Below are 13,560 nucleotides of genomic sequence, written 5' to 3'. Positions count from 1 at the left end.
TCGAGTCAGGAAGACTAGGTTCATGTCCCAGTTTTAACATAAACTGTCTTTGTGGCAACTATGAATAAGCCTTTTAGGATTCCAAGCAACATAATAAAGTGGGGAAAAAGTTGTGAATCTCTATTGGTAAAGAGGATTTCTTTCCAGGGAGGTCCCTAGAAACTGAAATATCACAGTATCACTGAGGTGGCAGTTTTCTGCAATTTTTTAACAATTTAGGGGACGAGGCAGAGAACAAATGAGAAATCTAGCCTGGAATTTTGTTACTATTGGAATTCCTGGTACTTAAAGTCTATGGAAGTCTAATCTACTGTTAAAGTATGCATCAATTTCTCTTTGATTTATGATCTTAGAGACTTCCCTTGGGCTACAGTAATTTAAAATATTCAGGTATATTCAAATCCAAGCTCAGATACTTACTAGCTGTGTGATTCTGGACAAGTAACTTAGCCCTGATTACCTCCAAAAATAATTAAATAAATAAGTGACTAAATAAATTGGTGAATAAATAAAGTGGATGGGGGGGGAGGGAGAGACTTAAGTATAGTCACACATCTAGTAAGTATCAAAGAAAGGATGTGAACCTAGGTCTTACCTATACAATATACCAATACACTGCTTCTCTATTCAATTAAAATTATTTTGCAATCAAAATAAACCTCTGCAAAGAAAGATAGGAAATATTGAATATAGTCATTTGTATATGTAGTATAACTATCTGTTTAAAGTTGTTCTTGTTCCCATGAATTAAATTATACATTTTAAGAGGAATAAGTAGCATGAAACCTAGAATTAGGGCACCTAGTTGGCACAGTGAATAAAGTGCCAGGCTTGTAATCAGGAAGACTCATCTTCTTGAGTTCAAATCTGGCCTCAGATTCTAACCAGTGATCCTGGGCAAATCACTTAACCATCTTTGCCTCAGTAACTTCATCTGTAAAATGAGCTGGAGATGGCTGGCAAACCACTCCAGCATTTTGAGGGGGCTTGTCTCCTCTGTTATTTCTTCTTTTTTAAAATAATAAACATTTTTATTTATAGTGTTGAGTTCCAAATTTTATTCCTCCCCCCTCCCTGAGGCAGTAAGCAATCAGATATGGGTTATACATGTGCAATTATGTAAAACATTACCATATTAGTCATTTTGTACAAGAAAATTTGAATAAAAGAAAAACTGAAAGAAAGCGAAAAACAGCATGCTTCAGTCTGTGTTCAATCAATATTAATTCTTTCTTTGGAGGTGGCTAGTATGCTTCATTAGTCCTTTGGGATTATCTTCAATCATTGTATTGCTGAGAACGGTTGTCATTCACAGTTCTTCACTGAACAATATTGCTGTCTCTGTGCCCAGCATTCTCTTGGTTCTGTTCACTTCACTATACATCAGTTCATACAAGTCTTTCCAGGCCTTTCTGAAATCATCCTGCTTGTCATTTCTTATAGCAAAAGAATTTGCCATCATCCCCATTTTACCCATGAAAATACTGAAGCTGATTTGCCTGGCATCACATAGCTAGTATGGGCCGGAAGCAGGATACCGACACTTCCTGACCGAAAGAGTAATAAATACTCTACCCACTCTGCTATGTCTAGTGATGTATGTTTGCATGTATCATCTGTTAACTTAAATCTTTTCTTCTAATTCAACCTAATTTCCCCCTGCCCCTTGCATGCTGACTGGGGATCCCAGTTTTTAGGTAAGGTAATAATAGCCTGGAGTTTAATTAAGTTAGGTAATTGAGTGCTTTCTTAAATCCTGCTCTAGCTCCTAGGGCCCCAGGTTTAGACAGTACTTCATTCTCTTCTCCACCTGTATCCCACATCATCCTTCCTGTCCTCTAAGACAGTACTTTTAGGAATTTCTAGCCTGTATAGTTCTTTTTTTTTTTTTTTTTTGCGGGGCAATGAAGGTTAAGTGACTTGCCCAGGGTCACACAGCTAGTAAGTGTCAAGTGTCTGAGGCTGGACCTGAACTCAGCTCCTTCTGAATCAGGGCCAGTGCTTTATCTACTGCACCACCTAGCTGACCCTAGCCTGTATAGTTCTTTATTCTTTTATTTTTTTTTTGCAGTGCAATGGGGGTTAAGTGACTTGCCCAGGGTCACACAGCCACTAAGTTTCAACTGTCTAAGGCTGGATTTGAACTCAGGAACTCCTGAATCCAGGGTCAGTGCTTTACCCACTGCGCCACCTAGCCGCTCCCCTGTATATTTCTAATAGTTTCCTCCCTTATCCTTTGGTCTAGATCACTAGGTTCCCCTTGTAATTCTGGCCTTACTCTGTGAATGAAAAAGACCTCTATTCATCCATATTCTGGACATCCCTCTCCTAGCCTTTATTCTAGCCAAGACATTACTTCCTTTCCTTGATCTAGGATTTCAGTGGCTCTAGGACTTAAATTTATCTCTTGTCCTTGATCACTACATCACATTCTTGTTTTTTTGTTTGTTTGTTTTTTTAAATTTTTTTTTAAATGTTTTTGGTGAGGCAGTTGGGGTTAAGTGACTTGCCCAGGGTCACACAGCTAGTAAGTGCTAAGTGTCTGAGGCCAGATTTGAACTCAGGTACTCCTGAATCCAGGGCCGGTGCTTTATCCACTGCGCCGGTGCTTTATCCACTGCGCCATCTAGCTGCCCTACATTCTTGTTTTGATTGTTTTCCCTAAGGCACATGTTTCAGTCAGTCCTTATAGCTATTATCAGTACTTCTATTGACAGTCACAGAATGATATCCTAGGATCCTGCTGTGGAGATACTGTGATAATGTACCAAGGGGCTCAGAAGGCCATGGTCTCCTTCCCAGTTTATTCCTGATGCTATAAAAAGAATCTTTCCCAAATATATTCATCTTCCTATCTAAAACCCTATTGGGTATACTCTTACCAAGTTCCCTATTTTAGGACTTCCTTAGCTCATAACAGCAATGGCCTAATCCCAGTGAACATTTGACAGTTTTAACAGTGCTAGAACCTTAACTGAACATGGTTTGTCCTAATGTACCAATTTAGGAAGAATTAGAAATGGCTACAAGTTGAAGTCCTTTGGCCTACTAATCCCGTGCTTCCATACCTACCCTGTGCCATGACCTCTACAAAGCTATTACCAAGATGTCTTTCTCTGGGAACTTTCTTTTTGTGCCCTTCCCTCTTTTGTTCCCACCCTGGATCTTCTCAGAAGTTTGTATCTCAGCTATCATCACCCATGCTTTAGAGCCACAGGCTATACTCTGAGGAATAGGTCTTTCTTTTGTCTGGCACACATGCACTCATGGTAGACTGTCTCCTTAGAATCCTCCTCCTTCCCTTCAAACATGTTTGCCTCATGAGAAACAATTTACAGTTATGGCTTTGCTCAAACCTATACAGATAGTATTTCAGCTGGATTCAAGGTTGTGATAGGGAAAAATGCATTTATACATTAAATAAGTAACAAAAAACTCTCATTAAAAAACACAAGGTCATAAATCCACAGAGTTCTCTTAATGTGTGAATATAATCAAGTAAATTAGCGTAGTGTGCTAAAAATGGTTTGCTTAAAGTCATATTAGAAATGTTAGGGGGGCAGCTAGGTGGCGCAGTAAATAAAGCACCAGCCCTGGATTCCGGAGGACCTGAGTTCAAATGCAGCCTCAGACACTTGACACTTCTATTGTGTGATCTTGGGCAAGTCACTTAACCCTCATTACCCCACCCCCAAAAAATGTTAGGACATTGATAAAAAGGATTGCATTTAAAGTTCAAATTTGATATATTGGGGAATATATTCTGGTACTATATTTTCTTCTTTTGTAATATTTTTTTAGCATTTGAGCATGAACGTGAACATGATAGTAGTTATTTTAGTTGATAATTATTATTTTAATTGAATAGACATAAAAAGTCACAGGCCCAGATGACCAGCGTATTTATAAAACATCCTTTCATTGTCTTCAGAATGTGGAATCCATTGGCTGCCTAAGCTTGATTCTAAAATCCTTTGGTTGACTTAACCAGACTGTAGAATCCCTTGACTTGCCTGCACCTACATTTCCTTTGGTCAGCTTAATTTTAGTCTACAATAGCAACAATGAGTGACCTAAATCACCAGCTGAGGGGGCAGCTAGGTGGCATAGTAGATAAAGCACTGGCCTTGGATTCAGGAGTACCGGAGTTCAAATCCAGCTTCAGACACATGACACTTAACTAGTTGTGTGACCCTGGGCAAGTCACTTAACCCTCATTGCCTTGAAAAAATAAAAAAAAAACCAAAGAAACAAATCACCAGCTGAAGCATCAAACTCATTCTAATTGAGTGCTGACTTTTCAGTATCCTATGGATTCATACACATAGAGTGTAACTGTGCCTTTGCAAACAGATGGTTTGATTTTTCCAACTGAGGAGAAAAAGAATTGCAATCAGCCCTACATAACTGCACTGTTGGAAAACATCTGCAGTGGGATTGTCCAGCATTAGCAAAGGGAATAGTTCAGTAACATGTCCTGGATATGAAGCCAGAAAGTTGTAAGTCAAGTAACAAATGGTAACCAAAAAGAACAAGATTCATTAGGAAGTAGTCCTGGATTCTGCTTATTGCATATGTTCACTACCATGTGTACATAAAATGTATTTTCTCTTACATAGTTATCCATACAAAGTTCTAAGATCTCTCTATCATCACTCAGGACATGGAATGAGATATCACCAAATCCCATATCTGTGAATAGAATTCATTTTCCCTATTAGCCATAGGAGAAAAAAAAAGAAGAATCTCTTTCCAGTTAAGTAACTAATTTTTTCCCCACTCTAGTTTTCTCTAATTATATTTGCCTTTGCTTTCTCTACTAAGATGGGTTTATTCTTCTGTAGAATGTGCATACATTCCCAGATGCAGGAATTTAGATTCTAACATATCTTTGCTCTTATCTCTGAATGTCTTCAGGGGATTGGGTTTCTGAAGAACACATCTGGAAATGTCAATGACCTTTGAACCCCACACATGGCTGAAATAAATCATTGCCATTCAAGGCATACCCCTTCTTCCTAGGGCAAATACATTTGTTGCCTCAATTTAGCATATCATTCTTAAAAGTGCCTAGATTTTTATCCCAGTCCATGGAATCTTAGAGGGAAAGTGGGGGAAGCTCTTGGAAGTAAGAACAGTGTTAGTAGATGTCACTGTTTAAAATCAACAGAGAAAATTCTCACACACACACACACACACACACACACACACACACACACACACACACACCCAAACCTCAAAACTCAGAAGTAATATCAAGGATCACATATTAATAAAGCCAGAAAGTGAGGAGAAAAATGTACATTTTGAAAGGAAGTACTTCAAAAACTAACTTAAAACAAAGATTTTTTTCATAAGATAGGTCCATCTGGAAAATCTCCATATATACTAGCTGTGTGACTGGCAATGTCTTGTCATCTCAATATTCTAGGCAGTTGTGTAAAAGAAAGGTGTGCAAAAGATGTCATTTGCCATTGCTAGAGGCACTTTTCTTTTTTATCATAAAAATATTTTATTATTTTCCAGTTACATGTAAAGATAGTTTTCAATATTTGTTTTCACAAATTTTTCTCCCTCCCTCCCTTCCCTCCCCCCTCCCCAACACAGACAGCAATCTGATATATATATATATATATATATATATATATATATATATATATATATATATATATACACACACACACACACACACACACACACACACACACACAAAATCACATTAAACATACTACTGCAATAGTCATATTGTAAAAGAAGAATCAGAACACAAGGGAAAAATCTCAGAAGAAATGGCCCAAAAGTAGAAACATTATAGTTCAATCTGCATTAAGAATATACAGTTCTTTATTCTGGATGTGAAGAAAATTTTCTATTGTGAGTTCTTTGGAATTGTCTTGGATCATTGCACTGCTGAGAAGAGCCAAATCTATCATATATGATCATCACACAGTGCTGTTGTTACTATGTAGAATGTTCTCCTGGTTCTGCTCACTTCACTCAGCATCAGTCCACTTAAGTCGTCTTTCCAGGTTTTTCTGAAATCTGCCTGCTCATCATTTCTTACTGAACAATAATATTCCATTACATTCATATGCCACAACTTGTTCAGCCATTAGAGGGACTTTTCTTACTGGGGGCTTCTCTAAAATGATAAAACAACAACAATGATAACTAGTAACTCTTAAAATTTTGCCCGGCACTTCACAACAACCAAGAGGTCTATGCTGTTATTATTTCCATTTAACAGATGAGGTTATTGAGGTAGGGAAAGGTTGTGATTTTCCCAGAGTCACCTAGATATTAAGTGTCTAAGGCCAGATTTGAAAATCTGTTTATATATATATAATATATATATACACACACATATATGTATTTATATATTTATATATGTATATATGTATTTCACATGTATATACATGCACATGTGAAATACCACAAAATAACTCATTCTCCAGTCTTGCCAATTGCACTGTGTGTCAATGTACATTAATCTATACAAAATCCTAATGTTGGAACTAGAATCAAGAATTTAAGATTAAGGGTCAGCAATGCTTTTCTTTTCAGCAAAATATGCAGCATACTTTATATGCTCTTTTGGTTGAAAACTATTTTTAAAAATTCATTAGCTGTTATCTGATAAATATCTATATCAGATGTTCCTTAGCAGCCCTACTAGACAATAGGCAGATTTTACTGAGTGTAATGCTTTTAACTGAAATCATATTTAACTTAAGAACAGAGAATGCTAGAAGAATGCTTTGACTATCCCAATCCAAAACTTTCTTAAATCAAATCCTTAGTAGCTTGACATTCCCTAAATATGGATTTAAAGGTAGTCTTCTGCTTCTCCTTTTAAGTGCATTTAGTAATTTACTACCAAGTCACAATTTGCTGTTGTCACTATTTATCACCATTTCTGTGTTTTTATTATGTTCTTCACTAAGTCTTGTGAAAATTTGAAAATCAAGTGAAAATGTAAAAATCATCCAGGCCCATTGCAAGACCAATGTTTTTTTTTAAGTTATGAAACAATGTATTGACTATTGCAATACATCAGTGATTAGGGTGGCTAGGTGGCGCAGTGGATAAAGCGCAGGCCCTGGATTTAGGAGTACCTGAGTTCAAATCTGGCCTCAGACATTTGATACTTACTAGCTGTGTGACCCTGGGCAAGTCACTTAACCCCCATTGCCCTGCAAAAAAAAAATTCATCAGTGATCTCATTCATGTAATTCTACTGGTAGAGATCAAAACCCACAAGCACACTTGTCATATTGTTCTTTCCATATGGAAAGGTACATGTCTGTACTTTTCCATAAATTCACTATGGAAAATCTATCCAGTGAACATATGGGACTACCCTCGTTTTTTGTTGTTTTTTCTTTGTTTTTTCTTTTTTGTTTTTGGTGTTGGTGTTATTGTTGTTGTTTATTTGTTTTTGGTTTAATATTTTGTGTGTATCAGGCAACATTTAGACTTTCCCCTTGCTATCTCCTGGGCTTTGAGTTCAACTAATTTTCTGTTCATAATTATATTTACCAATTTTTTACACCAGTTTTATCATAAAAATATTATTAGTGGCATACTGCTTCCTGTTTCTATCACTTTCCATTTCTCTTCAGTTGCTGCCATTGTGATTCTTTTCTCTGTCTTTTTTTTTTTTTGGGGTGGAGCAATGAAGGTTAAGTGACTTGCTCAGGGTCACACAGCTAGTAAATGTCAAGTGTCTGAATCCGGATTTGAACTCAGTTCCTCCTGAATCCAGGGCTGGTGCTTTATCCACTGCACCACCTAGCTGCACCTGTCATTGTGATTCTACTGAAGTTGTGATGTTGCATAATGCATAAACATATAGCATTAAGAGAATACTCCTGTTCAAAAGATGGCCTTTGGCTCTAATGAGGATCTTGGGATCATTGAAGATGCTGTGAAATTTCTCAAATCCAATCAATTCAATTCACCTTATACTAAGGACAGGGAGAGGGAGGGAGGAGAATAAGGAAAAAAGGAAGGAAGAATGTTTAAAAGGCAAGGCAAGTATTTAATGCTTCAGAGCACTAATAGAGAAATCAAAATCAAAGTCACTCTAAGGTTCAACTTCATAACCATTAAATTAGCAAAGGTAAAAGATAGTTGTTGGGAGTAGATATAAAAGGACAGTCACACTCATGCAGTATTGAACTAGTCTAACTATTCTATGTTTGAACTCCAGCCCCAAAGTTACTTAGCTGTGCAATACTGCTTGACCCAGCAAGATCATGCTAGGCTTTTACCCAAAAGAGATGAAAGACAGGAGGACATTACTTACACACGATAAAAATATAAGGCTTATTTTTTAACAAATATAATAGGCATCCAATATTTGAAGCATGGCTGAAGCAATGACATAAGATGATATAGTGTACCATAAAAATTAATGAAAGAGGTGGGGCAGCTAGATGGCTCAGTGGATAGAGCACTGGCCCTGGAGTCAGGAGTACCTGAGTTCAAATCTGGCCTCAGACACTTAACACTTACTAGCTGTGTGACCCTGGGCAAGTCACTTAACCCCAATTGCCTCACTAAAAAAAAAAAAATTTAATGAAAGAGATAAAGTCAGAGAACCTTGGGAATACTTTTTATGAAGTGATACAGAGTAAAGTGAATGGAATCAGTAGAACAATGTACAGTGACAACATTGTAAAAGAACACAAATATGAAAGACTTCTGATCAGAAAAATAACCAAACATGATTCCAAACTCAAATGATGAATTATGCTTACCACCTCTTGGAAGATAGGAAATAGACTAGAAGTGCAGAATAAGACACGGATAAATTTCAAGCTGCCTGAACTTGAATGAAAATATAAATCTTGATTTTCACTAACTTCTAACTGAAATTGGGCATTTCATTTAATTATGAATGTAGGTAACAAAACATTATTTTGTAAAGGGATTATTAGATTTTACCAGATTCTGAAAGATATCTATGTCAAAAAATAAAAAAAGAATGAAAGAAAGAGGAGGAGGAGGAGGAAGGTAGGAAGAGGGAAGAAGGAAGAAGAAAGGCTAAGATGATCTGCTCCAGAAGCACTTAAAAAAAAAAGTCTAGTACTTTTTGGACCAAATACTTGCAGAACACTGACTTAATCTGATAGGGCCTATGTCACGTCTATTTCATGATATAATATGAGCAGTGACCATGACCCCCATCTTCATGGTATAACATTACTTTGGAAGATTATGTAAATCAGTACCTGTGCAATTAAACCATTATTGTCAGGATGCTAAACAGATTTTTTCTTTAAAAAAATAAATTCCATCTTTTATAATGAATTTTTATTTCCATCTTTTGTTTTTTGTTTTTAATAACACTGGAATTCCCCACAGTTAAGGCAGTTAGCATTCCCTTTCTATTATAGTTGCCTATTTTGTTTTGTATTCCATTATTACCTTTCCCGCTACTTTTTTAGGTAGGAAAAATCTGTGATGTCATAAGAATAGGGAGCTCCTTCTACCAAAACAGAACAAAACAAGACTATGACTTAATGCCCATATCCTACAGAATTATCTAAGACACATACAGATTTAGTAACCGACTCAAGGTCACACAGCTCATCATTTTCACAGGTCTTAAATCCCAGATATTACAGAGTCTACACACTGTACAAGAGAAAGGTATTCCAGTACTCTATATACTAAACTAGAATGCCTTTATTTTGTTTTTCATAAATAGTTAACTATTATTCAGTCAATTGAAGTAAATAAGATTACAGTTTTAATATTCTTAAGCTAAAGGTAAAACTTTTTGCTTTCTGTTAAAATATTCTAGTTACTTGTGTATCCTTATCATTTGATACAGACCATGTTTTGCATTTTAGTGCACAGAATTATTCCATTATTTTTCTTTTCTTTTTCTTTTTCTTTTTCTTTTTTTTTTTTTTTAGTGAGGCAATTGGGTTAAGTGACTTGCCCAGGGTCACACAGCTAGTAAGTGTTAAGTGTCTGAGGCTGGATTTGAACTCAGGTACTCCTGACTCCAGGGCCAGTGCTCTATCCACTGCACCACCTAGCTGCCCTTATTCCATTATTTTTCAACACACAAATATATTAATATATGGAGGTAGAATAGTTAAACATGTATTTCATATGCTCTTATTCCCTTCTGTGTTTCAGTCTCCTTTTGGTTGCAGTTCCTTGGATTCCAAACCTTGGGTTTATTTGATTTAATACCCTGAGATCTTTTTTTTTTTCCCTATAGAACAGGAGTTTCTTTACTAGTTATTTCAGAGGTGAGAAGGGGCCATGTAAAAGTGTATCATCCTCATTTGACTATATTTATTTTTACTGTCATCTTCATTTTCCTATAGTTGGGATCTGGATTTAAGTCCTTCCAGTCATCTGTAAAATCAAGAACTTGAACCAGGTGATCACCAAGGTTCCTTACAACTGTAGATCCTCAGATTATTTAGAGTTCCAAAGATATACTCTTTGTTCCTGGAATGCTAATTGTGTCAGTGGTTTTGCACATGCCTTTGTTTGACCTCATTCCTTGTATGGTTTGCCAGCGTTCCAGGCTTCCTCTTCACACCAAAATAAACTAATTAAATCTAGGACTGGTTTCCAGTAATGAGGACCTTTAGCTTATGCCTCCTTGAGGGCATTTGTTTCTCACAGGCTTTTCAAAATTCAGGCTGAAGATATTGCCATGTCAGGATTGATATACATCTGTTGTCAATTAATGGTTCATCTGTCTCAAAGCCAATGTCCAAATAAAACATAAATGTATTTGCTACAGTAAATTTGAATGGTTTCTTGAATTCTGTTTTCAGATTGGGAAATTGATTATCATTCTGTTTGTCACAGTACTTAATTCAAATAAAGACTTTATTAACCAAATAATATTAACATCTCAAAAATAATCAGTTCCCTAGATTTGGCCATTATATTTTAGCCCTTGGCTAAATTATAATGATAAAAAAATTTTGCTTAATTTGTACTTCCATATAATTTCTTCCCAACACAGGGAAGTAATGTTTTCAGGGAAATAATTGGGATGAATTTTGAAGAACATTGTGAAGTCAAACTATAATAAAATGGAATATATCAGTTTTTGTATGGTCTTAATCTTTCAATTACTTCTTTGAGTGTTGTCCTTGGAATTCATTTTAACTCATGTTCAAGGGGCAGCCAGGTGGCACAGTGGATAGATCACTGGCCCTTGAATTGGGGAGAAGCTGAGTTCAAATTTCACCTTAGACATTTACTAGCTATGTGACCCTGGGCAAGTCACTTAGCCCCAGTTGCCTTAAACATCCAGGGCAATCTATAGTCATCATACATACACACACACACACACACACACATACATACACCCATACACACATGCATACACACATGTGTACACACATACACACATGCACACATGCACACACATATACACATACACATTCATAGATACAGCCATATATTCATATATATTCACATATATAAATGCATATATTAATACACACATACATATGCTTGTATGTTCACATAGATGTGCATAAGCATACACACATGTATATGTGTAGGGGCATGCATGCACATATAGTATATGCATGCACATGTACGTACGTACACACACATACACACATACATACACACATACACACATACACACATACACACATACATACATACATACATACATACATACATACATACATACATACATACATACATACACCCTTCTGGACCCAGATGGCTCTGGAGAAGAGCCCTCCCTCACTTAAATACAATTCCCTGTCATGGTCTTCTTCACAACCAAAGGACAAACAACAACTCAGGTTGAAAAACCCTAAGCTTAAGTATTAGTATCATCTTCCTTTCCCCACTTTTAGCATCTTTGCTAGTCAAATGATTATGTTACAGTTAGTGCCTTATTCTCTGTTCAGCACACCAAAGCACACTGAAAATTGATTTGCCTGCTCCTCAATGGCTGGGAAAATGTCTTCTATTCCTTTGAGAGTTTAACCATAGCATATATGAGATCTAGATATTCCTTAGATATTTCTTGAATGGATACATGTATGCACTGTTTGGTGAAGCTGTGAACTTAACCAACCATTCTGTAGAGCAATTTGGAACTATGCTCAAAAGGCTTTAAAACTGTGCCCTTTGACCCAGCAATACCACTACTAGGTCTATAACCCAAAGAGGTCATAAAAGAGAAAAAAGGACCCACATGTACAAAAATATTTTTAGCTGCTCTTTTTGTGGTAGCAAAGAATTGGAAATTCATGGGATGCCCATCAATTGGCGAATGGCTAAACAAGTTTTGGTATATGAATGTAATGCAATACTATTTGCTGTAAGAAATGATAAGCATATAGATTTCAGAAAAAGCTGGAAAGACTTACATGAATTGATGCTGAGTGAAATGAGCAGAACCAAGAGAATATTGTACACAGTATCAACAACATGGTGTGATGATCGACTGTGATAGACTTAACTTTTCTCAGAAATACAATGATCCAAGACAATGTCAAAAGAATTATGGTGGAAAATGCTCTCTACATCCAGAAAAAGAACTGTGGAAGGGCAGCTAGGTGGCGCAGTGGATAGAGCACTGGCCCTGGAGTCAGGAGTACCTGAGTTCAAATCCGGCCTCAGACACTTAACACTTACTAGCTGTGTGACCCTGGGCAAGTCACTTAACCCCAATTGCCTCACTAAAAAAAAAAAAAAAAGAACTGTGGAATCTGAATGCAGATTGAAGCATGCTATTTTCACTTTTGTTGTTGTTATTTATTCTTTCTTGTGTTTTTTTCCTTCTTTTTCTTCTGATCCTTCTCTGACAACATGACTAATGTGGAAGTATGTTTAACATGATTGTAATGTATAACCTATATCAGATTGCTTCCTGGCCTTGGGAGGAGGCAGGGAAATGAGGGTGGAAGAAAAATTTGAATCTCCCGAAATATCTTTATATGTAAATGGAAAAAAATTTAAAATAAGATATATGTGTGGACAATGGCTGCAGCAAAATGCTTCCTTCCACTCTGCATAGTAAGAATGAACAAAAGTAAAGTAGATTTTAGCTTGCAGCTATAATGTATGATATTGTGTTCCTCCTGTCACAGTCTGATGAATTTAATTTTGATTCAACTGTGAGTCTCAGACAAAGGGACTATCTAGATTATGGGCTCTTGACTTTTTTGTGTCATGGATCCCTTTGGCATTGTGGTGAAAGCTATGGATCCCTTCAGAGAATCATATTTTAAATGCCTAAAATAAAATATGTAGGACTATGAATGAAATAAATTTCATTGAAACAGTTATCAAAATGTTAAAAAAAAGTTAATGATCCGGGTTGAAAGTCCCCGATATAGAAGATGGAAAAAAAGGTTCTTTTACACTTTAAGTTCCTTCAGACCATGAATTATTTTATTTGCCTTGGTATTCCTGGCTCCTAGCACAACTATTCAGACATGATATGCCCTCTATACGTTGTAGTTTAAATATATTAGATTTATATAATAAATATTTCCCAGTACAGAGAAGAATCAATGTTTTTCTGAGAGGGACAGGGGAAGAAGA

General features: G+C 36.4%; 1 protein-coding gene across 35 annotated transcripts in view; it reads left to right on the top strand.

Annotated features, from left to right (window-relative positions):
* Positions 1–13,560, top strand: part of PPFIA2 (PTPRF interacting protein alpha 2) — a 677,893-nt gene that overhangs the window by 290,027 nt on the left and 374,306 nt on the right. The gene's annotated exons all lie outside the window — the stretch shown is intronic.

The sequence above is a fragment of the Dromiciops gliroides genome, chromosome 5, assembly GCF_019393635.1.
Source record: "Dromiciops gliroides isolate mDroGli1 chromosome 5, mDroGli1.pri, whole genome shotgun sequence".
Taxonomy (NCBI): domain Eukaryota; kingdom Metazoa; phylum Chordata; class Mammalia; order Microbiotheria; family Microbiotheriidae; genus Dromiciops; species Dromiciops gliroides.
The sequence above is the reverse complement of the archived record's forward strand: the minus strand, read 5'-3'. Positions and strand labels throughout refer to the sequence as shown.